Consider the following 23,174-nt stretch of genomic DNA (forward strand, 5'->3'; position numbering starts at 1 on the left):
AAAGGGAAACAGCACTGTTTGAAATAAAGTGTATAAGAAAGGGAGGGAAAAGAATTTTCACCACCTTTCCTTCTCTTTTACCACTGGCAAACAAATTTTCTCACAGCTGCACCATTTTGTGGGAGCACCATCAGGTCAGGCAAAGCATATTTTGCTGGAAAGGATTCCAAGAACTTGCTAATTGGAGAGCATGCTTGTTTTCTGCTTGGTACTGGGAAGGACATCCTTTATTAAGCAACTGATTACTCAGTTCTCTGGTAACAATGTGCCATTAGAAGGAAGGGCATAACAAGGTTTATCCTTTAACATGTCCTTTAGGGATTTTTGCCTTATACTTTTGAAGGAAAGTAAGGGAATAATCACACAGCACAGCAGCATATATGCTTGGATAAGAGCATGAAATTCCTGTAAAGGGCCCTGTTGCCAGGTAGAAAAGTCTGGAAGGTCAGGGTGGGGCTTTTTTGAAGTGCTGAGAGCTAGTTTAGGCGTGTTTGTGTGCTGCCGGGGAGGAGCTCATTTATGAAGAAGGAATTTTCTTTGTTTTCTATCCAGTTGCCCATGGCTTTGGGCTACTTTCCTTGGGTGGTGCCTATCTACTTTCCATAACAAGGCTTGGTCTGCTCAGCTGGTGTTTGCTTCCCCAGCACCCTTAGCACAGATACAGACTTTAGGGAAAGTTTGGTTAAGAAAGTTGCTGTAGATTACTCATATCTGCAACTAAACCTGATTAATGTCCTTTTCATTATCAAAATGAAGTAAATACTGACACTGTCCCAGGGTGGTTCAAAAGCCCTGGTGTCATAATGGTCTCTCTGTGAGGAGGAGAATCGAGGCAAAAGCTAAGGTAAATAGTAGAAGCTCGCACAGAAATCATGGCTCTGCATAAAGATGAGAATCCATATGTCTTCAGTCACAGAAGAAGTATGGTAACCACAAGACCATCCTTGGTCCTGTGCAAACAAACAGCTTGTTTTCATTTCTTTTTTGTCAATATTTATGACGGACAGCTCATGCACAGTTGTTAGTGGCAGAGGATTTGTTGTAAGAAACGTGTTGGGAGCAGAGATTGAAAGATGAGCTAGTCACTGGATTCACAGCAAAGAAAAGCTTTTCCATTTATATGAAGTCTATTATTGCCTGGTATGTCAGTTTTATTTCTGAAAGGATTAGCTGGAGACAGGAAGTTTAAGCTGTGAATCAAAATGCATACAGGTATTGTGAGAAACAGGAATGAACAGACTACTTTTTAAATCATTCTGTCCATCTGCATATCATTATTATGAAGTAGTTAATCTTCCTTGGATTTAATCAGGAATATTTCTGAATCCTTTATTGCTGTGGAGCCTGTGCAATAGACATGGCAGAAGAAAACACTGGCAAATTTCCAGAAGGGTTTGGTCTAACTGTCAGCAACTGGTTATGGTTGTGGTTCCAGAGGTTTTATTTTGTTGTGAATCCTTGAAGAACATGTTGATGAGGAGTGTCACTTCCTATGCTGAGATCAGTGAGCACAGTAATATTTACAGTTATGCGGCATGATATATGTTATATCTCTGGCAGAAGGATTTCTACTGAGCATTCACTGAGTGGGATGGTGTGTCATACTATTTAATTCACATCTGACCTGACTAATTTCTTGTCTGCAAAGAGATTTTTTTCTCTTCTTGGAAGTGATATTCAAGGATATAGAGAAGTGGCAAAGACTAGGTTGCCATTGGCAAACACTATTGTTTTTAAATCCCATCTGAAGTTCAGGGAAGATCAGTATTACAGCATGCAAAAGTATTTTCTTGCTAAGTTTGCATGCAGACCCTTAAAATTGCAGTTTCTGCCAGAGCAAGTTAGAATTACTGCCCAAATTGTCCTCTGCCCCTCCCCATGTCCTGGCTAGATTTGATACATGTTCTTTTCTGAGTGTTAACAGCAAACATTGCAGGAATGCTTGTAATAAAGATGCTTGACACATCAAATTAAACTGCATAAACCCAGCCCTGCTTTTGAACTGCTTGCTCCCGTAAGGGGGGCTGTGGCCACTGGCGCCTGTGGCCGGATGACAGCTCAGTTATACAACAGCAGAACAACAAAGTTGACTCCTGAGGAGCCTGGTGCTTTGTTCTACAAAGACTGGGGGGAAAGAAGCAGCTGCTCTGCTGCTTCCGTGCAATAGCTCTATTGTTAGATAGACAATACTTGGACACAAAGCACACATAGCATTTGAAGCCTAGGGGTCCAACATCACTCTCTTACTTTCACTGTAGGAAGCATGTGACATGCTTGTAGAAAGAGGCACACGCATCTGGCAAAAGCTAATTGTGCAGAAAACTTGGGCTGATGTGTAAATAGCTTCTCTGACAATGTCTCTGGCTCTGTTCTTAGAACTTTCTACAGACTCTGACTACTAAGTCTATGCATGTGAGACTGGCTAAACCACAATGCTGAGTAGATGCAGCCATTTATAAAGAATTACTTTTTCTTTTTCCTTACTATATACTGGAAAAAAAATCTGCAAAGATGGAGATGAGCTAGAAGAGTAAACAGAGGGAAGAAATGTCATTGAGTTTTCTAAGGATATTCTTGAATTACATCTAATGTTCTACTGCAATGATCCAAAAGGAAGCATCTGCCAGAAACAGAGGGTACAAATGTTTTCAGAAAAGTGAAGCACAGCTAATTTTAAGTGCAGTGAATAAAGTGCTTGAAAACTGAATCCTGAATATGTTTGTCCACTCGCTTGCCTTGGCTGAAGAAAAAAGGTTGGATGGAATACTTAGGAAGAAATTATGAATGAATATTTTTGTTAGCATATGCCATTTCACTACTGCCAAAACAGCATTGCAAAGCAATATTGGCACTGTCAAAGTCAGAGAAAGATGCAAAGAGTTAGACATGTAAAGACTTTGCTTCTCATAATCTAAAGAGACCTGAAAGTAAAGCTTTTCTTTTAATCAGAGCCAATGTTTGTAACAAGCTTACCCACATGTTTCAAATTTCAAACTGAAAATAGGCTTTCTGAAGCAAATGTGATTGTGAAAATGGATGAAGAGGATTGTTTTCAACCTGTGCTTTCATGGAATTGCAGGATTGTTTTGGATTAATGTGCTGGTTTCAATAGTATGGATATTTGAACTGGACCAGACCTCTAAAATGCTGAAATTCTAATATCTCTGAGAGCATCAAACATGCTGGTGAGGCCAAAGTATAACGTGTCAAGATGGGGAGAAGCTGTGAGAACAGAGAATACATCCTCCAGGGTGACTTGATCCCCCGATTCCATTGCATCTTGCACTGCAGCTTGTCCTGTGCACTTGGACTTCTCTGTCACAGCTGTGGGTCACACTTTTCCCAAAGACCCAAGCCTGGCACCACAGGTGCTGCTGCAGGAGACACTGGTGCTGTGTGGCGAGTACGAGCAATGCCAAGCTGGACTGTCAAAATGGGATGTAAAGAAGATGATGCTGTGTTCAGTCATTGGGATCTGACTGGTTTGAATCTAGGGTTTGTCCCTAAACACTTAATTATCGAAATCTTTGGAGTCTGACATGCTGTTCTGTGTTGGTTCAGCTTTTGCTCTGGCATCCCTTGCTGAAGGTTTGTAATGGCATATCCTCCCTCGTTGTTTGCCCAGGTGGAACATTTACATTGACCTTGGGCAAGTTACAGTGACTTAAACACTTCCAGTTTCCCTAGTAAACTATTTCTGGCACAGAGGTTGCCCCTGAGGTTCTTATAAACAGGGCTGGGCTGTGCAAGTGCCTGGACAATTAGAGTATCTTTTTATGAGAACTCAGAGTACTCCTTTAGAAGAATGTTGGCCTTGTCTGATGACTACCTCAAAAACAGGCAGGTAGAAGGAAAAGAAAAAGGCACAATGCTTCAAAACACAAGAAAGGACATCACCATAAACATCAAACATCCAAAGAGAACATAGTACTGTAATGTCATGAATCATTTGAATAAAATCAAAACCTCTCCCTGAACCCAGGGGGATGACTCCTCAGCATGGTTCCTTACACAAACAGTTGCAGGAGGAAACCCTCCCGGTCAAGTCTCTCCATCTAATGACAGGTCCTTTGTGTTAATACAGGGAACTAAGTCTCCCTAGATATTTTCAGCAGCTGTCATTTGAAAACCTACCTATTCATTAAAGAAAAGGAAAAGAAAAAAAAAAAAAAAAAGCAAAGACATTCATTTTGAGCAGGTTTTTTGAGGGTTTTAAATTTTTCTCTGCTTTTTTCTGCTCCCTTGCCCCCTTTAACTTCACTTAGGACATGACCTGTGTGTTAGATTTGCATCGCACCCAAGGAGGACAATGAAACTCTTTTGCTGTAAGGTCTGTTAAGGTGAGAATCAAGCAGCTTGGTTTCTCATGACAGAAACCCCTAACTAGTAGCCTGTGGCCAACTTCAGTCAAATTTTTAGATGGATCACCTGGTTTGGTTACTTCCTGCTGTTTAAGAAAAAAATTATGAGGCCTGTTGCCTCAGTCATTATGGTGGGTTTTGTTCACTGACTTGATACAAGGAACATGTGTATCAATAGAAAATAGAAACTCAGGCCTTATGTTGCTTCAGACAATACTCAGGATATGAACACAAAGTTCTTGGGGGTGAAAGGAAAATGCTTTATCCTGCCTCTTCAGCCATTCCTCCATGGACAGACAGGAAATCAAAGTACACAACACCCTCCTGCAAAGGGGCCCTTATGTTTGGAAGGAACAAAGAAATAGAAAATATTATCTGTAACATACACTATTGGTTAAGCCCACACTAGATTTTCCATGGGGATGTTCAGTAAAACCTTAAAATGTGTTGCAAAATTCAAAGCTGATTTACCCCATCCCAGCACTTTTCTAATGATACTTCTCAGAAAATAGGCCATTTGGTTACGCTTTTTTTTTTCTGCAAAAGCATTAGAAAGTATTGAGTTAAAATCTTTCAGAACCAACCCAACAAGTAGTTAATTTTGGAAGCTCACCTTCCTGACATTTCAAAACAGCTAAAAAATTGTGCCTCAAATATGACTAATCCTGAAATCCATGGAATGAATGGAATATTCCATCATAGGAGTAAATCTTGTGAGATTATCTCCTTCATGTGAGAGGCAAGTCCTAACAGCTACAAAATAAATCCCTCTTGTTCCCCGGGTTGCTCTGTTAATTTGTGTGCTAGTGGCAAGGGAAAGGATGCACAGCCTAGTTCTTGCACGATGATTTTGGCATAGTTGTTGGGGAAACATTTTGCTGATGGTGCTTCCTCTGGGCAAAAAGACTAGTCTGAGTTGTAGTTACAATATCCCTGCTAGAAAAGAGCTTGGGACAGAAATTGCGTGTTTTAAAGTCAAAGTGCAACTGTTGCAAGTTTTTAAGTTTTCATGAAAATTGTAAATTAAGCGGCTTGTAAGAAGACATTTTCTTTGTGATAGCTGCAGTTGCTTGTACATCTTGTCACATGGTCTTGCCAAACACCAGCTGTGCTTGTCCTGGGGCTGCATGCCACCCTGCATATAAACTGTGCATAGGCAGCCTGGACCTCTGGGTCAAGGGCCAGGTTTGCTGTGCACCATAAAGTTTGAATGGCAAGTTGAAGTTGTGTGGGGGGCACCTGAGACAAATATATCCCCGCATGCCCTCACCACTCAAACTCACCACATCCTTGGTCAGTACTTGCTGCAGCCCTTGCTGGGTCCACGAAGACCACGGATGACATCTTCAAATTACCCTGTCACCTTATTACCCTTCTGGATGGAAACTGAAAATAGTGTTATAACTACCAGCTTTACACATATTGCTCATTTGGAAGTGACTGGAACACATCCAACTTTTGTCTTCCTTGATGTTCACCAGATAACAACCTTGCTGTGGCTGTGTCTGGAATATTTTTGTCTCAGAGGCCTGGAGATGAATGGCTCTGTATGTTATTACAGCTTTATTGGGCCACTAAACATTACTCCCAGTAAAAATATCAAAATTCTGCATTGCAGCCTTCATCCCCATAATTATATTGCATTTTGTTTAGCCCAAAGAGAACAAGGATTACTTTCTGTAGTAATGTGGGGTTCTTTTCTTGGGAAAACTCAAGGGAAACCTCTCCTACATGCAGTTGTATTTACCCTGGTCTATTTGTTTGCACTCTCTTTTTTTAACCAATGTTGAGACTAATTGAATTTTATAAGTATTCTGACGGTGCCATCAAATGAATGCTGCCTGATAAATTGTACCTTTTATTGAACATACTGCAAATTGGTAAAGAGCGATGCTTAAGCAGCATCTCAAAGCAGGTCTGACACCACAGATCCATGAATCAATGTGAGTCCCTCAACTTGCAAAATATTTTATAAGAGGAAGGGTTTAATTTCCATACTATTTATAGTTGTGTTGAAAGTCGTTCTCCCAGTGACCTCTGAATTTAGGGACAGACATGACAGGTCAAGAATCACTTCTGTGAGAAGAATTTGGACCAGATATACACTGCATCAAACCCCATTGGTTAGTGCCAGCATGCCTCCTTAAATCACATAAACCCGTGGAAAATACATGTCTGGCTTGCAAAATGTGTCTCAGGGAGAGGAGTCTGTTTTGGTTTTATATAAGTAGCCATTCCCACTGGATTAGTTCTTTGCTTAATGGATTCCAAATGGAAGCAAGGGATTTTGCTCCAGAAACTTTGTCTGAGGAACACTTTCTTACCTTAGAGGTTACAAAATTTCATTAATAGTAGATAATCTTTTTACAGATTGCCCTTAGGTGTCCTGCTTGCATTGCCAGCTGCCTGTGGAGGGGTAGCTGATTAGTGAAGAGGGACTACGCTTTATTCCCTCATTCCTTGCGGTAGACCAGGATCCTGAATTGCTACTCTTGATCGATTTGTTCTGACAGTGCATGGAAATTACAGCACAGACTTTTCTAGGGCATTCTCCTGTTTCAAAAAAAGCATTTTAATAGCTTGATTGGTGCCCGTGAATGTGGATATGTCCTGGTAATTGGCTGCTGTGCTCCCAGTATTGCATTCTAATGTTCCACTGTATGCAATTGACTGAGAAGTACTGAATAAATTGGAAGGATAATTGGATTAACTGCAAAATGACAGTGATTAAGATCCTAACCTGGGTTCTGGAGCCTCTCTTTTAGCAACAACTTCCTCTGTGACTCAAAGGAAATCAATAAAGGTTAGGTGACCGCATACCCTTGAAGACCTAGCCTTCAGTTTCCCAGTGCACCCTGCAAAGTAGGGTGCAGCACAATTTCACTGCACCAGCTCTCTAAAAACATGTGTTTGGGGGGACTCTGTTCACACCCTGAAGTTACAGAGAGTACCTCCATCAATCAGTGGGTGAAACTGGGCTAAATGGAGCACAAATCCTGACTTTTCTTGTCTGTTTCATATGGTTTGAGAGAAGCAGGGAGAAGCAAGGGAGGCTGAACTGGAACAGTTCCTGCTAGTGTGGAGTGAAGTGGTTTCTGACAAATGTCCTCACAGGCAGAAGATTTGGTTATACAAAGGCACAGGTAGGGACAAGAGGACACGGTCCTAAGCTGTGCCAGGGGAGGTTTAGGCTGGACATTAGGAAAATGTGATTGCACTGGAATGGGCTGCACTGGAAGTGGTGGAGCCACTGTCCCTGGAAGTGTCTAAGGAAAGACTGGATGTGGCACTCAGTGCTACAGTCTAGTTGACAAGGTGGCATTGGGTCATAGGCTGGACTCAATGATCTCAAAGGTCTTTTCCAACCTAGTTGATTCCGTGTGATTCTGTGGCCCTGTGGTGGCCCTTTGGCTGCCTGCAACCTCTGCCAAAGCCAGCTCTAGAGCAGTCTCTGCCTGTGAGCACCCCTGTGTATAAAAGTCTCTCTCCTCTGTGCACCTGCTTGAAGTGCTGCTTTGCAGACAGCAAAGACCTGAAGCTGTCATGGAAATAGCCAAATATACAAACACTGGACAAGTGCTGGGGCAACTAATTCCTAATCCATCTCTTATGCAAGATGTATCTATTTTGTGAGATCTTTTGTATGTTTAAAAAAACCAAGTCACCAGCTACCATTCACCAGAAGTCTGTTGTCCTAGAATTGGATGCTGCTGACTGCACAGCAGCCACCCATCGCCAAAAAGTGATTAAGTATTTGTTTATCTCCTTTCTGAGACATTCAAGACTCAATGCATTTTCTTTTGTACTGCTGTGTGTCTGTGCTGTGTCAAGTGGCTGGACAGGAAAGGGCTTACATAAGGTTATTACAGGATTGGGTAACACTAAGTTACAATTTCTCTTGGGAAGACACAGCAAGGTCCAGCAAGGGTGATGTCTATCTTGGTGGCTTCTTCCCTAGGCCATGGCCAGGTGTGGTAGGTCAAAAGAATCAGGAATACACTGGCAAAGTGGTTTGGGGCTTTTTGTGTGTGTGTGGGAGGGGTGTTGTATCTGTTTGGATGATCTTTTTCAGTTTGTTTTTGTTGGTTTTTGTTTGTTTGTTTTTTGGGTTTTTTTACAAGGTAATGGGGGAAATCAACATAATTGCATGAGGAAATATAATGATGAGAACCTAGCACTGAGTCTCTGAAATTTGCCTGGTCTGACAATGTCTCTGTGAAATGACAAATGACACCAGTGCTCACAGGAATATGGTCTATGCTGGTTTTGTTTTCTTTCTGCAACCCATCCAGAAAGAGCTGCCAATCATATGTTACAGTTTTGTGCTTTACAATGTACTGAGCAGGTAATTTTTTCAAAGAAATGACCAGTAAATTAGCTTGGTTTCAGTAAATCAATATTACTTTACCATATCCAGATAATTTATACCATGTAAAGATGAGCATTTGCAAATTCAAGACATTTAACTGCTGATTAGTGTTCCTGCCTCGTGTCAATGGATTTATGAGTTAGCAGTCAGTGAGAGCTGAGTGCTGCTTTCATTTCCAATCAAGGAGGTTATGCTTGGCAGGCACCATAGTTCTGTTATGTTCAGCCAATGGATACTTTTGCATAAGCCTGTACAAAGTAGAGTAGAATATGGAAATAATGTTTTGAAGTAAAAAGTTCTGTCTAGAACTATCTGGCATATGAGGGAAGGTCAAAAAATAGTTGGTCAAATTTTTTTTTCTATCACAGATGTCTGGGTACCTCAGTTTAACATGGTAGCACTGAATGATTAACACAAAGAACAAATAACTTTCCTCAATTCATCCACTCTGCTTGGATTTATAAACTTCTGTGGAAATGACCACACACACACATGGGCTCCTATAACAGCCAGCTCTGAGGTTTATTAAAAAGCAGAATTCATCAGTCCTGTGCCAAACTCTTGGTAAGGACCATGAAAAAGGCTTTTTAGATACTTCAGCTTTTCCAGTAATGTATGTCTAGGCAAACTTTTGCACTGTCTTGTTTTTTCTTATACTTTTGTTGACCTTCACTTATCTAAGAGGCTTGATTTTCTGAAGGTACAGTTGAATATCTGCTTCTATTGTTTTTTATCCCATACAGATTACAGAGATTGGATGTTCTGTGATATCATCAGAGGATTTGCAGTGTCAGGCTTTTGGAAACCAAATTACGTGATCATTCAAGGTCTTTTACTGAACTGATACCACTAGTAAGATGTATCAAGTGCAATCATGTACATGTAGGTACTACAGGGTATGTATTGCTACTTGGGTCTAAGTCATTTGAATTTTAAAATCTCTTGGTCCTCACAAGCTGATTCGTACTTGTTGTTGTTGCTGTTTGAGGGGAAGCATTCTCAGAATATTCTGAATTGGGAAGGATCCATAAAGATCATCTGTTTCAAGCTGAAACCTGAAACAACTAATTTCTACTCCCTGTTGATTTCTTTTGTACCTTCTAGCATCTTTTATCTACTCTGGATCACAATTTCTTCATTGATAAAATAAGATAAAGATGAAAGAGTGTGACAGAAAGTTGACACTCTAATTGTTATTATTGCTGCTAAATCTGTGTTACTGAGATGGCTGATACGAATAATCATAAGCATTTAGTTTTAAACTTATTACACTGCAGAACACCTTGAAAGTTCCAGATTCACAATTTCCTTCATGCCCACAACAAGCCTCAAAAAACCAACCAAAGAAAAAACCCCAACAAAACAAACAAAAAAACCCCCACAACTAACAATTAAATCAGATTCAGTAAAAATCCAGTTGAGATAAAATGTTGGGTTTGCCACTAGGGAAAAGCCTGGCAGAAATCTGCCCCGGCTTTTACAACACACCTGAGAATGAGTCACTATGTTTTGATAATCTTGTGTTTCCAGGATATTTTCTTTTTTAATTGCAACAGCAACTAAGTGTATTTAAAAGAAAGCTACATCTGCTGGGTCTTCTTTTCCTTGGCAGAATTTAGTAACAAGTGTGCTACTTAGCTGGCTCTCAGATCAAATAGCTGATGCCTGGGTACTTCATTCTGTCCCTCTAACCACAACAGGGTCCCAGAGTAGGACTAATCCTAGGGAAGAAAGACCAGAACTGGTCTGGCTTCTTCCTTTCCTGATGATGACCCTCACCTGGTGGTTTTTCCTCACCCAATTTGCCTCACAGGGGGCTTGGAGGGAGATTCCCAACAAAGGCCACCAATTGAACGTCTGGTGTTTTCATAAGCTTGCTGTAGTCTTAACAAAGTTTGCCTAAAAATAGTAAAAATAACAATAACAGTCATATTTTGTATGTGTGCCATCAACCCTAAGGACATGAAAGCCAGGCACCCATTGTGCTGACTTATTGACTGTTATAATGACTGGCATGAGAAAGGAACATCACAGTTCCTTTGATACTTCAAGGAACAAAGGCACACTTCATCTCTGAGCTTACTTACAAGTCTAAGGGATGAGACTGAATAGTGCAAAGAGTTGGCAGGGTCAGTGTGGGGGCAGGGTGAAAGGGAGAAACCCACAGCTTTTATTTCCACACATTAATAAGGCTTGGTTTTGTTAGTTCTCCTCCATGAGTTGAACCATGTGCTTCAGCACTGTATCACTTCAGAGTGATGTTGTTTCAACAGAAACAAAGGTATTTTCCACCTTTAATCCTCTCATAAAAATATTACCACAAAAGCTCCTTCTAATATGCATGCCTCAGGAAATAAATATTTATGATCCCTGATGGTAGAAATGTCCTACTAGTACTGACATGTTCTGCTTTCCCCTGTCTTTGTTTGGGTATTTTCCATTTTTTGTTTTGTCCTCCTTGTGGTTACATGTGTAACCTTATTCTTACACTGGTCTGCTTCATCATGCCCCTTTGGATGAACTTAAAGAGAGCTTCAAATCTCAGCATGCTTCAGCTCCTGGATTATGCCAGCATTTGAATTGAGGCAGACAGGCATGGCCCCGGGGCATTGGACAGAGTCTAGAACTGAGATGCAGTGATGAACTGGGACAGGGAGGATGTCCCAGGCTATGAAACTCCAAAATGGTACAAGATGTAAGTGGAAATAGATGAAGAGTAGGCTGCAGGTCAGCTGTTGCAAAATATGTAGCCAGATTGACGGCTCAGTTTATTTCAAAACACTGGGTTCTCCTTTTAGACTTGAAAAATAATTAAGCTCAGAAATCTGTTCTGTTTTCTAGAAATGGGAAGGAACTTGAATATCAGCAAGTTTAGTGTCCTTAATAAAACCAGAATTGCCATTATTTTGAGCGGGAGATATTAGCTATGATATTTGATTTGTTTCCCAAAAGACTAAGAAACAAAAATGTCTTTTAATGGCTACAGTTATTTCCATATTTTACTGTGTTTTCTTTTTCAGTTGCCTCAAGGTTTTATTCTTTGCCAGTAGTTGTAGAGCATGGGTAAATGGAATTAATCAGCAGATTACAGATCTATTGCTGATTTAGCACCTAAGGAAAAAATAATATTACAGAGTGAAGATGAAGTATATTGTTTAATTACAGCAACATCAAATTGCTTCAGTTAATCACCGAGTGAATAGACTCTAAAGCTTTTAAATCAAAGGTATACAGTAATTTTCAATGATCCCACCATGGAAAGATCTTCCTAATCATCATGACCTCAGAGCACACAGCCTGGCTATAACAGACTAGTATCACCTGCAAATTGTGTTTACCCTCATTCAGCTGCTTATTTGGAGTCCAAGTGCATCTCACCAAAGTTTAGCCATTAGGCCATGAAGGCAACAGTTCTTCAGAGCATTATTGAGACCAAGCTTCTTTAGCATAGTGACTTAATAAATGAGAAGCCCTAGCCAGTCTTCCCAACCACTCAGGGACAGAAGGGTGGGACAGAGACATTCCACACTGGGCACATGTCCTCTCCACCACTACAAGCAGCAGCATAAGTACACTAGCATTTGTTTGAGAAATAATTTCCAAATTAACTCACATAACTTGAATACTAACTTTCCAATAGCTTGGAACAAAAAAAAAAAAAAAAAAACCCAAAAAACAAAAAGGCCTCACTTAGATCCTATTTATTCTTAATGTTTTAATGTTGAGTTTTAGCAAGAAGAGATTAAGGTACTACCTCTGGTATTTATTGCCTTTTATGGTGACTTTTAGGAGAGACCTATCTTTTGGACAGAAAATAGAATGAAAGAATGCTTTACCAATACATTTTTCCCATCTTATCTTTTTTTCTAAAATTCCATTTGACCATTTGCCATTACAGTCTGAATATGCTTATTGTTGATTAAAATAATTAATATTTAATATGAACATTTAAATTAAAATCCCTTTAAGCACCTCAAAAGAGGGGAAGGTAGAATTGCAACAGTCTGCTGTTAGGTGTTTGTGACTGTCTTCCTGTTTAGTGTCTGCATTTCACTATCTCAGAAGGAGAACACTGGAGAATAACGTTATGGAATACCCAGCCTAAAGAGTGAGCTTCTTGCTAGGGTCGCTTTAGGGCATTTTGAAAAATAGTACAATGTCATACTGTGCCAGAGAGTTTCCTGCTCCTGACCACTGAGAACTGCTGATATTACTGTGTTACTGGAAGAGGAATTGTGGCAAAAGGCATTGAGGAACCTCTCTGGTAGCACTGCCTGTTCTGCAACAGTGCTGGACGTGGATTCTTCTGGCTTCATGTCCTGTACCCACCTGACCTCAACTTCCCTTTCTTTAGGGCCTGAACAAGGCAAATTGCCCCATCTTTTTACTGAATTGTATTTTTAACTTCACGGGTAGTCTTTGACTTTCCTTGTGGATATGTCACATAATTTCCCCCTTCTTCTTTTGTTCCTTTCCTTGCATTTTGATTTGGGACAGAAAAGAGTATTGCATGCATCTCAGACCTCTAGCACTGGAAGGACACTGACTTGTTGGATTGAGTCCAGAGAAGGGCCAATAATTTGATTAGAGGGATGGAGCAGCTCTTCTATGAGGAAAGGCTGAGAGAATTGGGTTCATTCAGCCTGGAAAAGAGAAATCTTTGGGATTACCTAATTGTGGCCTTCCAGTATCTGAAGGGTAAAAGAAAGACAGAGAAGGGCTTTTTACAAGGGCATGCAGTGACAGGACAAAAGGTATCAAAGGTTTCAAACTGGAAGAGATAAGGTTTAGATAAGATACTAAAAACGCCTTTTTACTATGAGGGTGGTAAACCACTGAAATAGAGTGCCCAGAGAATTTGAGGATGTGGATATGGATCCCTGGAAGTGCTTAGGGGTGAGTTTGAAGGAGCGCTGAGAAACGTGGTCCAGTGAAAGGGGGCTGGAACCAGGTGATCTTTCAGTCCCTTCCAACCCACGCCGTTCCATGATCCTATCATTCTACAATATCTGGGATAAATAATAGCATCACAAGAATGCTTGCGCTGCAGCCTTGAAAAAATCATGCCTGTGCTCGTCAGTAGGAAGAGGAGAAGGTACGTTCGGGAGTTCCAGCCCTTCCCGGTGACCAGCGCGTCCCTGCGATCCCGCAGAGCCGGGCGGGATGCCGGGGCCCGGCAGCGGAGCGGGGCCGGGCGGCGCAGTCCCGGCAGCGGCCGGCAGGGGGCAGGAGCAAAGCGCCCGCAGCCCCGGGGCGCTGCCCGAGCCCGCCGGGTCCTGCGGCATCCCCGCGCCAAACGCAGCCCAAGAACGCGTCCGGGCACTATGCAGCGCTGCACAGCCGCCTGACGGAGCACCGGGAGGTGTGGTTGCTGAAAGGTCTCCCTGTTTTTGCTAAACGGCCTCGTTTCTGTGACCTTCAGGAAAGCGTATTGTCAGAATAAAACTAGAAAATGTCGATTTTCCAACCTTCATTGCAGAAACTGGTGTCTCCTTTCAATCCCCACCTTCATGTTCTGCTTGTCATCTCCTTTGTGCAAAGATTGATCATGATGGCATGACGTGATGCTAAATGGGGAGTAAGCAGAGTCTCCCAAATGAGGTTTGGCTCTTTATTTTCTTAGCGTGTCATCATGTGCCCACTTCCTAAAAAGCAGCCCACAGCAGTGATGTGGATTGCTGTCACTGAGATGAGTAAGACCAGGAGAGAAAGCACAGGGCTGAAAATAATTTGCAGAACTGTAAAAATCCAGGCTTACAGTACTAACTGAGCCAAAATCATGCAGAGTAATAGAAGACATACCAGATGCTGTAAACAGCCTCCTTTTAACATTTGCAATGAATACTATTAAAAAAACCCAACTGATACTCATCAAATGCTACTAAGCGCTTGCAAAGGCTGTGGAGCAGAAAGCTCGCTCCGAGTGACCTTTTCCACTTTGCATTTTGGGGGTTTGCCTTGTGCCAACACTCAGAGCAGCCAGCATCAACTATTTGCAGGGCATGGTGCCAGGTTCCCAAAGATGTCCCTGAGGGTACAGGCAGACTGCCAGCAGTGCCTCCAGGGTCAGCCAGGACAGTCTCTCTCTCCAGGGTGCTTGGCACCCGAGCAGAGCTGTCCCAGTGGAGAATCAGCCTCACTGGCTCTGGATGTGCATGGCCTGGGTGACCTCCTAAGCCCACAGTGTCCAGGGGGTTGAAGGGCTGGGGGGTGCTGCAATGTCATGTTTACAGTGCTGTGGTAGCCTACCCAAGATTTACCCAGTCAGGCAATAATTGTGGCAGAAACACTCAGGGCAGGTCATTACTTTGCAAGGCCCTCAATTCAGCTTTTGTTGGGGAAAATAAAAATAGAGAGCTGCTGCCTTGAGTACTACTGAGCAAGACAAAAACCAGTGTCTGGCTAGAGATTGCCCATGAGCTTTATTTTCAAGAGGGTTAGCAACACTGTGATGTTGTTTTCGTGCTGTGCTGATATTTAGTCCTGTCTGATATAAGAAGTGACAGTTTCAGCAGCTCGGGGTGGTGTTGCCTGACCCTCTCTGTTTATGCACTTCCTTGTGGAGGACTTTGCCTTTGCTTTGCTGCTCTGGAATGCTTCCTCTCAACTGTTTTTTGGGATTTGGAAATACTATCCTTATTGCTTTATGTACTGAAATATAGCCTGTTATTCTCTATCTGTTCCTTTCCTCACTTTCTCCTCACCAAATGAAGGTGAGAGCTACAAATCTGTTTATAGCCACTCACTTCTCACATTCCCATATTTCCTGTGTATTTACTTTAAGAAAGTCTGTGTGCAGAAAATGCTGAGAAGGTGCACGGCAGGTGACAAGAGCCACAACTTGGAGTGGCATTGCCTGGGTCTGCACCAGTTTATTGGCAGGCCCCTGGCAGGTGAGATTGGAGAACACCCTTAACTTGGAGCCTGCCAGGCGGTCTCTGGGATCTCTGCATTGCCATCAGATTGCTCCAGAGGAAATAAAGGCACAGGTCAGATCCTACCCACCCTACTGTGTACTGAAGGATACGTTGTCCATTCACAAAAATGCTGAAAGAAATAAAGTCAGAGGAGCCAGGACTGAAGATTTTGCTGCTGCTGGTACCCAGAGGCATAGCGAGAAGTTTGTCTGCAGCTTTTGCAGCAGAGAGCTGAGCAAAGGAGCTGTGTGAAATGGAAACCGTCTGGTAGCCTGGGAATTGTCTTTGGCGCACCTCTCCGTAAACTACACCCAGGCGTTCCGGGCTCGCTGGGAGGAAACTGGAGATGGCTCCGTGCTCTCTGTGGCTGGGAGCAGCTGGGAGGGAGGAAGCGGCCTGGGGCTGGTGCCTGCTGGCTGCTGGAGCGTGTTTGTGCTGGGGCCGGGGGCGCTGCATGGGCGGCTCTGCTCGCAAGCTGCAAAAACAACCGGCCTGCCCATCGTGGCTGTTGTTATTGGAGAGGTTGGGAAAATGGGATGCGTCCGCTTCGGCACTTAAAAGCATCAGCAACCTCCATAATTCATCTCACTGTTCTCGCTGTCTTGATTAATTTTCAAAGGTTTGGGCATGATTGTGTTAGATTCTGTAAATATCGGAAATCGTTTCCCAGAAATATTTTTTTTTTCAAGCTCCTTGGTTAAAGGTGGCATGAATTACACTTTTATTGCTTTGATAAACAGGCTATTAACAGACACTGTGATAGAAGAGCAGCGCCTTACACAGACATTCAATTTATGATTATGCCATACTCTTTTATAATGACCTGAAATTCTATATTGGAGAAGAATGCACATTGTTTTAATTATCTTGATGATACAACAGCTTTATAGAACTTGCTACAGGCTCATCAGTTCAGATGCAGGTATGATTCATACTAGGCATAAGAAAATTACTCAGGAATATAATGTCACCGTTGATAATAATCATTGTTCATATGCTCTTTAAACACAGTAAAAAGAGCATGTATTGTTTAAGACTGCCAACACCAGGGGATTTCCACTTTTCCCAGGGGATAGAACAGTTTTTTACAGTTTCCTCATGCTCAGCTCAACACCAGCAAGCCTACTTCTGCAGGTGACAGCTCTGCTGCCCAGCCTGTTGGGTGTCATTGCACAACCTTCCTTATTCACCTGGACAGAGCTGTGGTATATGGCTAAGTCCTGGCATAGTGCAGCTAGGTTAGCTCACAACCAAGAAAGACAGCTGACCCTCTGGAAGCTCTCTGGAAGGTCTCTGGAAGGTCTCTGCAAGCTCCATGAACATCTGCGACACCTCAGGAGTGGTTCCAGTTGATCTCTGGATAAAAGTGATTTTATGGAGTCCTTCCCTTCTTTATGTTCCATGGTATTATAATAGTTTTGATTGTACTTGAGCACCTGCTTGACCAGTAGACATGGTCTGTCAGGATTCTTTCTGTAGAACATAGCTTTTTTTCTTTATTATGAGCCTGGTTTAATTGGAAAATTCATTTGCTCCCCTAGTTTCTCTCATCTGAAGCTGTGCCTGTGGAGTGCTTTCCAAGGCCACACCTGCAGACCCTGATTTTTGCAGTCATCCTCTTACTCTGTTGTAAAATCTTTACATGCAGAGGCTGCATGCAAACACAGAGTACTGGCTGTAATGTAGTTACAGTACTGGATACAAATAAATCAGTTTCAGCTGCACCTCACTGTAGCCAAGAGTTTCCAAAGCATATCTGGAACACAATAATAATATAATTTCTGTAGAATTTAATGAGGCTGTAACTCCAGAGACAGGTAGTGGGCATAACTGTAACCCAAGAGTTTAGTTTCCTGAATCCTAAAACAGATTTATGTCTTCAGTGGATGATCTCCTGAGTGTATCTCAAATAAAAGACATGCTTGTTTTTACATTGTTTTCTCTGCTGCACTCATCATATCGCTTTCTCATCCTCATCTGTTCTTTGGCTTTTGCCCTGCTTTTATGAGTGCCTCTCATGCTCCCATATTATACTGGTTCACCAAAGTTCACTCATAAAAATTTCAGTATTTATTTACCTTGTGCTACTTTCTTATTATAGCATCTCTGAATGTACTGTACATTCCTGATTCCAGAGTAGGACATGGTGCTGGGAACGCCTGGGTGACAAACTCCATGCTTGTATCTGGGATTACATGCACACACACACACACCCCCCCCATTTTACAGGATTCTTTTCACTTACACACCAACTACCAAAGTGTTTTAGCTTTTTCTTCTCTTTATCATAATTCTTTTGAACCTAAATGAATGTGATTGGGAATAATGACAGATTATTTCTTGTGTTCAGAAGAATAAAGACTCCTTGTGAAATCCTACCTCACATTATTACAATTGCTCATTTAAAAATCACCTGAAGTTTTACTTCATATTTCTTACCCTGATCTACAACTCAGAGTATACCACTTTGTGGTTGGCTCTGCAGGAAGACTCAAACTTTAAATGATATTTGACTTTTACTTTACATTACACCTTTTATAACTTTTACCTTTTGTTACTTTCTGTAGGCAGAGGTCTGCATCAAAATGGGCATAAATCATATTTATACATATGATTTTTTTTTAGTGTTAGATTCTTCACTTTTCATTTTTCTTCTGTTATTAATTTTTTGCCTTCAGTTAGATCCACTCTTTCTTGTCCCCTTAAAATTCAAGTGGTTTGAAAAGGTCTCTGATTCACCACTGGCACCAATTCAGTATAATGCCGGTGTCATTTGACTTGTATATGAATAGTCACAGCTTTCATTGGAAAAAGGAGTGCAAGAGCCAGGAAAGAAATGTACTATCACCTCTCCCAGGCCACCTGCCTGCACTGGAGGAGGTAAGGAATTCCAGGACAAGCTGCTTTTTAAACCTAACACAGCAAATACATTCAGAAGACATTACTTTATAAGTCATTCCAAATGTTGGATCAGTTTGCCCTCTGAAGTCATAATATGGTGCAGCTACTTTCAAAATCCATCTGCCAGCCAGACTAAGTAATTAAACTCCTCTCTCCTGCTCCCTCAGGTAGCCTCCCTGAAATGCCCCGAGGTCTGTCCCTCCTTCCCTTCTGCTGCAAGGCCCAAGAGGTCACCTGGCACTGGGGCAGCTGGCTGCAGGTGTCCCTGCAGTTAGAGACCAAAGGGTCTGAGCTGGCCAAGCTGCTGGCCTGAAATAAACCCATGGGACGCAGAAGCTGCACCTCCTGATCGGTGCCTTCATCCATGTGCATCAGCACTGGTGCTGTGGTAGCCAGATATTTTGCAGCTAATGCAGTTAATTCCCTGCCAGCCTCCTGAACCCTGTCTCTTCCATATATTTTGGTGAGCTGATGGGGATTTAAACAATATTTGACTTGGAGGTACTACAAGGCAAACGCACAAGCCATCAAAGGCATGTTTTATAATCATGGCTTAACATGATTCTTTTCTTTGGCATTTGACTGAAAGAAAAAAGATAAAAAGGTGATTTTAAAAGCCTTATGATTTTAAGCATTCAGAATGTCCCAGCCTTCTATCATTGTGAATCCATTTTCCCATGTGGAAGGGGGAAAGTTTACTTGGGAGTAATAAAGAGGTCCCGTGGGACTGCAGCGTGCTACTGCAGTCATGCACAAAGTGAGTCGGCCAGGAAAGGGATGTCAGCCAAGAGGCTTCAGTCCCACACTTCAAAGGACAACACTCATGGGCAACAGCTTTATTTTCCTTTTCAAAATGCTCTGACGAGCACTTTGCTGCATTGCTAGTGATACTGTCGAGAGACAATGTCCTGTGCACATGGAAATATAAAAGGATGATTCTTGTCTTTTTGACATCTGCTGTGGTATCCCAGAAAGGTGGACTGCATCATGGAACAAATTTAAAATAACTGTACACCCAACCTCATAACCAGGCCTAAATAGGCAGTGGATGAGACTCAAGTTAGTGGGATACTATTTCCTGAGAAGAGGTCATTGCTTCTCCCTGTCTCATTGTTTTGACCTATTTATAGGTTTTTTAAACACTCAAGCACTTAGGGAAAAGCCTTCCTGGAGAAATTTATTTGGAGTGGTTTACCTCCAGTTGAGGTAGGTCTCATTTAGCTGGGCAAACATCAAGAGCAACACCAGAGATTAATAGTAGGTGAGAGGGACACTTATGGGGATGACACGACAAAAGTTCCAGGCCAGCCCTGTAGGCACTCCCAAACTGAGGTAACAGTGCACTTTCTGAGCTGTTTCAGGGCCTTGTCTCTGCCTGGATAAGTCCTCTGAAATGCTGCTCTGCCTCTTGAGGCTTTTGCTAATCCCCATCCCAAGACAACGTGTGAAAGAGTATTTTCCCACTGCATGTGTGGTAATATGCAAGTAGATTCAAGAGCCTGAGAGACAAAGCCAGCCCTCCCCAAGCATGGTGCTCAAACTGAGGTGAATTCACTGAGGCTGGAAGGTAGAATAGGATCCTAACACAAAGCCTACATTTCCTAGTGCAAAACATTTGGTAAGTGGATAGGGCTGGAACGGATTTTATCTTGATTTACAAGGTGTCAGCCTCATGGGTAGACAGAACCTTGTATTAGACCCCTTGGGTTGTGCAGCCTCATGGGTAATCTCAGCATCTGTTGTTGGAGGTGCCTACTGAAAAGACTTGAGTCTGAGGGCTTATGTGTGATCTTCATCACATTTATGCAGGATTTAGCCATAGAGATATTTTCTTCTTTATCTTTTCCCCACCAGCTGACAGGTGTAAGCTGCTGCTCAAGAAATAAATATTTTGCCTGTTGCTCTTTACCTTGCCACTGTGACTGCAAAACTTTGTTCAACTCACCAGTGCCTGCACTTTTTCATCAGAGACCTTATGATATGCCATCAGATTTTCCACTGCATTATTTGGAAATCAGATTGTGTTGTTTTCAAGAAAAACAATTTCAAATGGGAGAATTAATTACTGTGAACCCATTTCTAATTTGATCAAATATTAAAAAGTTGACAGGCTTCAGAGTGCAATTTTCTTCACCGAGTAAGGTTCCTGACTTCCTATTATTGTTGTGGTTTAGAGTTTGTAGCTGCAATTGGTTCAGTGCTGGTGTGTATTCAGCTGCTACTCTCATGGCAATACCATGACTTGGTGACAGTTCTCTTCTTCAGTCTGAAGTAAAGAAGCCAGTGTGGGATGATCAGCTGATATATTTATCATAATTTTGGAGCCAGGGTATTGAGACAAGTGGGGACTTGGAAATCTGAAGATTGCTACTGTGTGACATTTCAAAAAAGCACAACTTGGGTAACAGTGGAGTTGCCTAAAACTACATTACTTATTTGTAAAGGTGGACGTCTCTACATTAGATATTGTATCTTTACATTCTGTATTAAACAGCTCCTGACCTCTGACACTCTCTGAAAGTAGGGAGTGACACAGCTCTCAGGACGGGGCTCCGAGCTAAAACCACTGCCCAGCCCATGCAATGCTCAGCTCCTTCACCCCCTAAATGGCAGCTGACTGTGGACCTGGCCTTCTCTTCATGCCAGCATTTCATGTGCGGGCAATGAGGTGTTCAAAGGGAGAAGTTCAAAGGAATTTCCTTTTGCAGAGGAGGGGTATCTTCCAGCAACTGAAGTACCACTGGCCATGTGAAAATCCTACACAGGCTTGTTGACCTTCCATTAGACTCCTTGGAGAAGAAGCATTTTAATGGGGTTCTGCTTCTCATGACACCTTTTTTTTTTTTTCCAAGATTCTCAAATTAGTGGGTTTTACATCATCTTTCTTTGCTCAAGAACAGCATCTTCTCAGCTCCTCTAGAGCAATAGCTAGATTTTGTGTTCTTTGGCATTATCTTCTATTTTGATCACCTGGTAGAGCAGAAACCAGGATGCACTCTTCATAAGTATTCCATCTTGTTAGAAAGGTATGGGCATTTGAATCAAAAAGGCCTACTGAAGGGTAATTGAGGGCACATTTAAATGCTTCTGTCAGAAAGGAGACAACACAAAAGGCAAACAGGTATGTTCTGAAGATCTCACTATTATTCCCTGAATAAAGGGTGAATAAATGCTCCTAAATGTACCCATCCAACATCCTGCTGCAGTCAATTTAGAGTAGGTTCATCTTAAAAAGGGTCCTTTTTGGGGGTTTTGCTGAAAGCAAGACAGAAGGCTTTGTGTTGTCACCTGGACTAGACATCTCTAAGCAATGTCTTCTTGGCCCAGTCACTTCAGAATGGATTGTTCAAACATAAGCAGAGACATTTTTGGCCTGTCCTGAAAAATTCATCATCAAACAGAGAAAATTGAACGGTTTTATTCTGTAAAGTCAGTGGCCTTTGCAAATGTGAATTTTAGCAGGAAATTCACAGAGAGTGATTTAAAGTTTTACAAATCCAATTGAAGGAGGCTAACAAAAAGCTTGGGCTGAACTGTTATTCTGGAGCTTTGTTCCTCTGACACTTCCTAGAGGGCATTATTAATGCTGTGTGTCACAAACACTTTGATCTGGCAGCAGAAGTCCTTGGAGCTGGCAGCAGCTGCCTCTCATCTTGCCCCAGCACTTCTCCTCACTTTGGCCATGGAGAACTTCCTTCTCAGAATCCAAAAAGGAAATAAAATCAACAGGGGGAGGCTGAGCAGCTAATTTAAACCCACCTCCAAACTGTTGCTATGTCCTGACTGTTTAATACCAAGGAAACCTTCCTAGGAACAAATGCACACTGATGTCTCACCTTTTCAGCTGGTCTCTTTCTATCAGCCAGGAAGGTTGCTGTATTCCCTGAGAGAAAACTGGCTCTTCCTGGCAAGAGGACGAGTGACTCAGGAATGACTCAATGGTACAGGAGAACCTGATGGCAAGAAGACACTGTATTCAGTAGCGGCAAAAGTCCTCTCTGCAGCTCAGTCATGGGGCACTGCAGGAAGCAAGCCTGTGCCCCGCGTGCTGCAGTGTGACAGTCTGATGGCACAGACCTGCTGAAGGGAAGGAAGCCCCAAGGACATGCAGTATGGCAACAAATCCTCTCAGAGCTGGCCTGACAAGGTGCCCTCCCTGCTCTTGTTCCAGCTCAGAGGGGCCAACACCTGTGCAAGTCTACTGGCTTTATCCTTCAGATAGTTTTTCTAATTCTGCTTTGTTTGCCACAGCAGACAGTGCCACAGCCATCACATCCATCACAACCAGTGGCAGACAGCTCCTGCCCAGCTTCCCTGGAAGCAGGAGCAGCCCCGTGGCTGGACCATGGAGATGAGGAATGCTGTTCCCTGCAGCCACTGTCACGGCAGTCAGGGTGCCAATTCCCCACCCTTGCCTCTGCTACAAGAGGCACCCAGCAGAGTTCTTTCATGAAGTGGATCAAATGGTCCTGGGCTTGTTATCTTATGACCCAGCCAAATATGTTTACAGTGGCTGATATTTAATTCAATAAGCAACCCAAGGAGTTACTGTGTACAGTTTAAAGAGTAAAACATTATTCCTCAAAAGACTTTCAGACTTTGGTTGCTCCTAACATGGACTATTCT

At 42.4% G+C, this 23,174-nt stretch overlaps 1 long non-coding RNA gene across 1 annotated transcript in view; it reads right to left on the reverse strand.

Annotated features, from left to right (window-relative positions):
* The window catches only part of LOC132325122 (uncharacterized), a 32,357-nt gene extending 9,694 nt beyond the window's left edge, over positions 1–22,663 (reverse strand). The window contains exon 1 of the long non-coding RNA XR_009485833.1: positions 22,385–22,663. This is a non-coding gene — a long non-coding RNA (uncharacterized LOC132325122). The remainder of the gene's footprint in view (positions 1–22,384) is intronic.
* Between the last annotated feature and the right edge of the window lie 511 nt (positions 22,664–23,174).

This window comes from Haemorhous mexicanus, chromosome 3 (genome assembly GCF_027477595.1).
Source record: "Haemorhous mexicanus isolate bHaeMex1 chromosome 3, bHaeMex1.pri, whole genome shotgun sequence".
In the NCBI taxonomy this organism is placed as follows: domain Eukaryota; kingdom Metazoa; phylum Chordata; class Aves; order Passeriformes; family Fringillidae; genus Haemorhous; species Haemorhous mexicanus.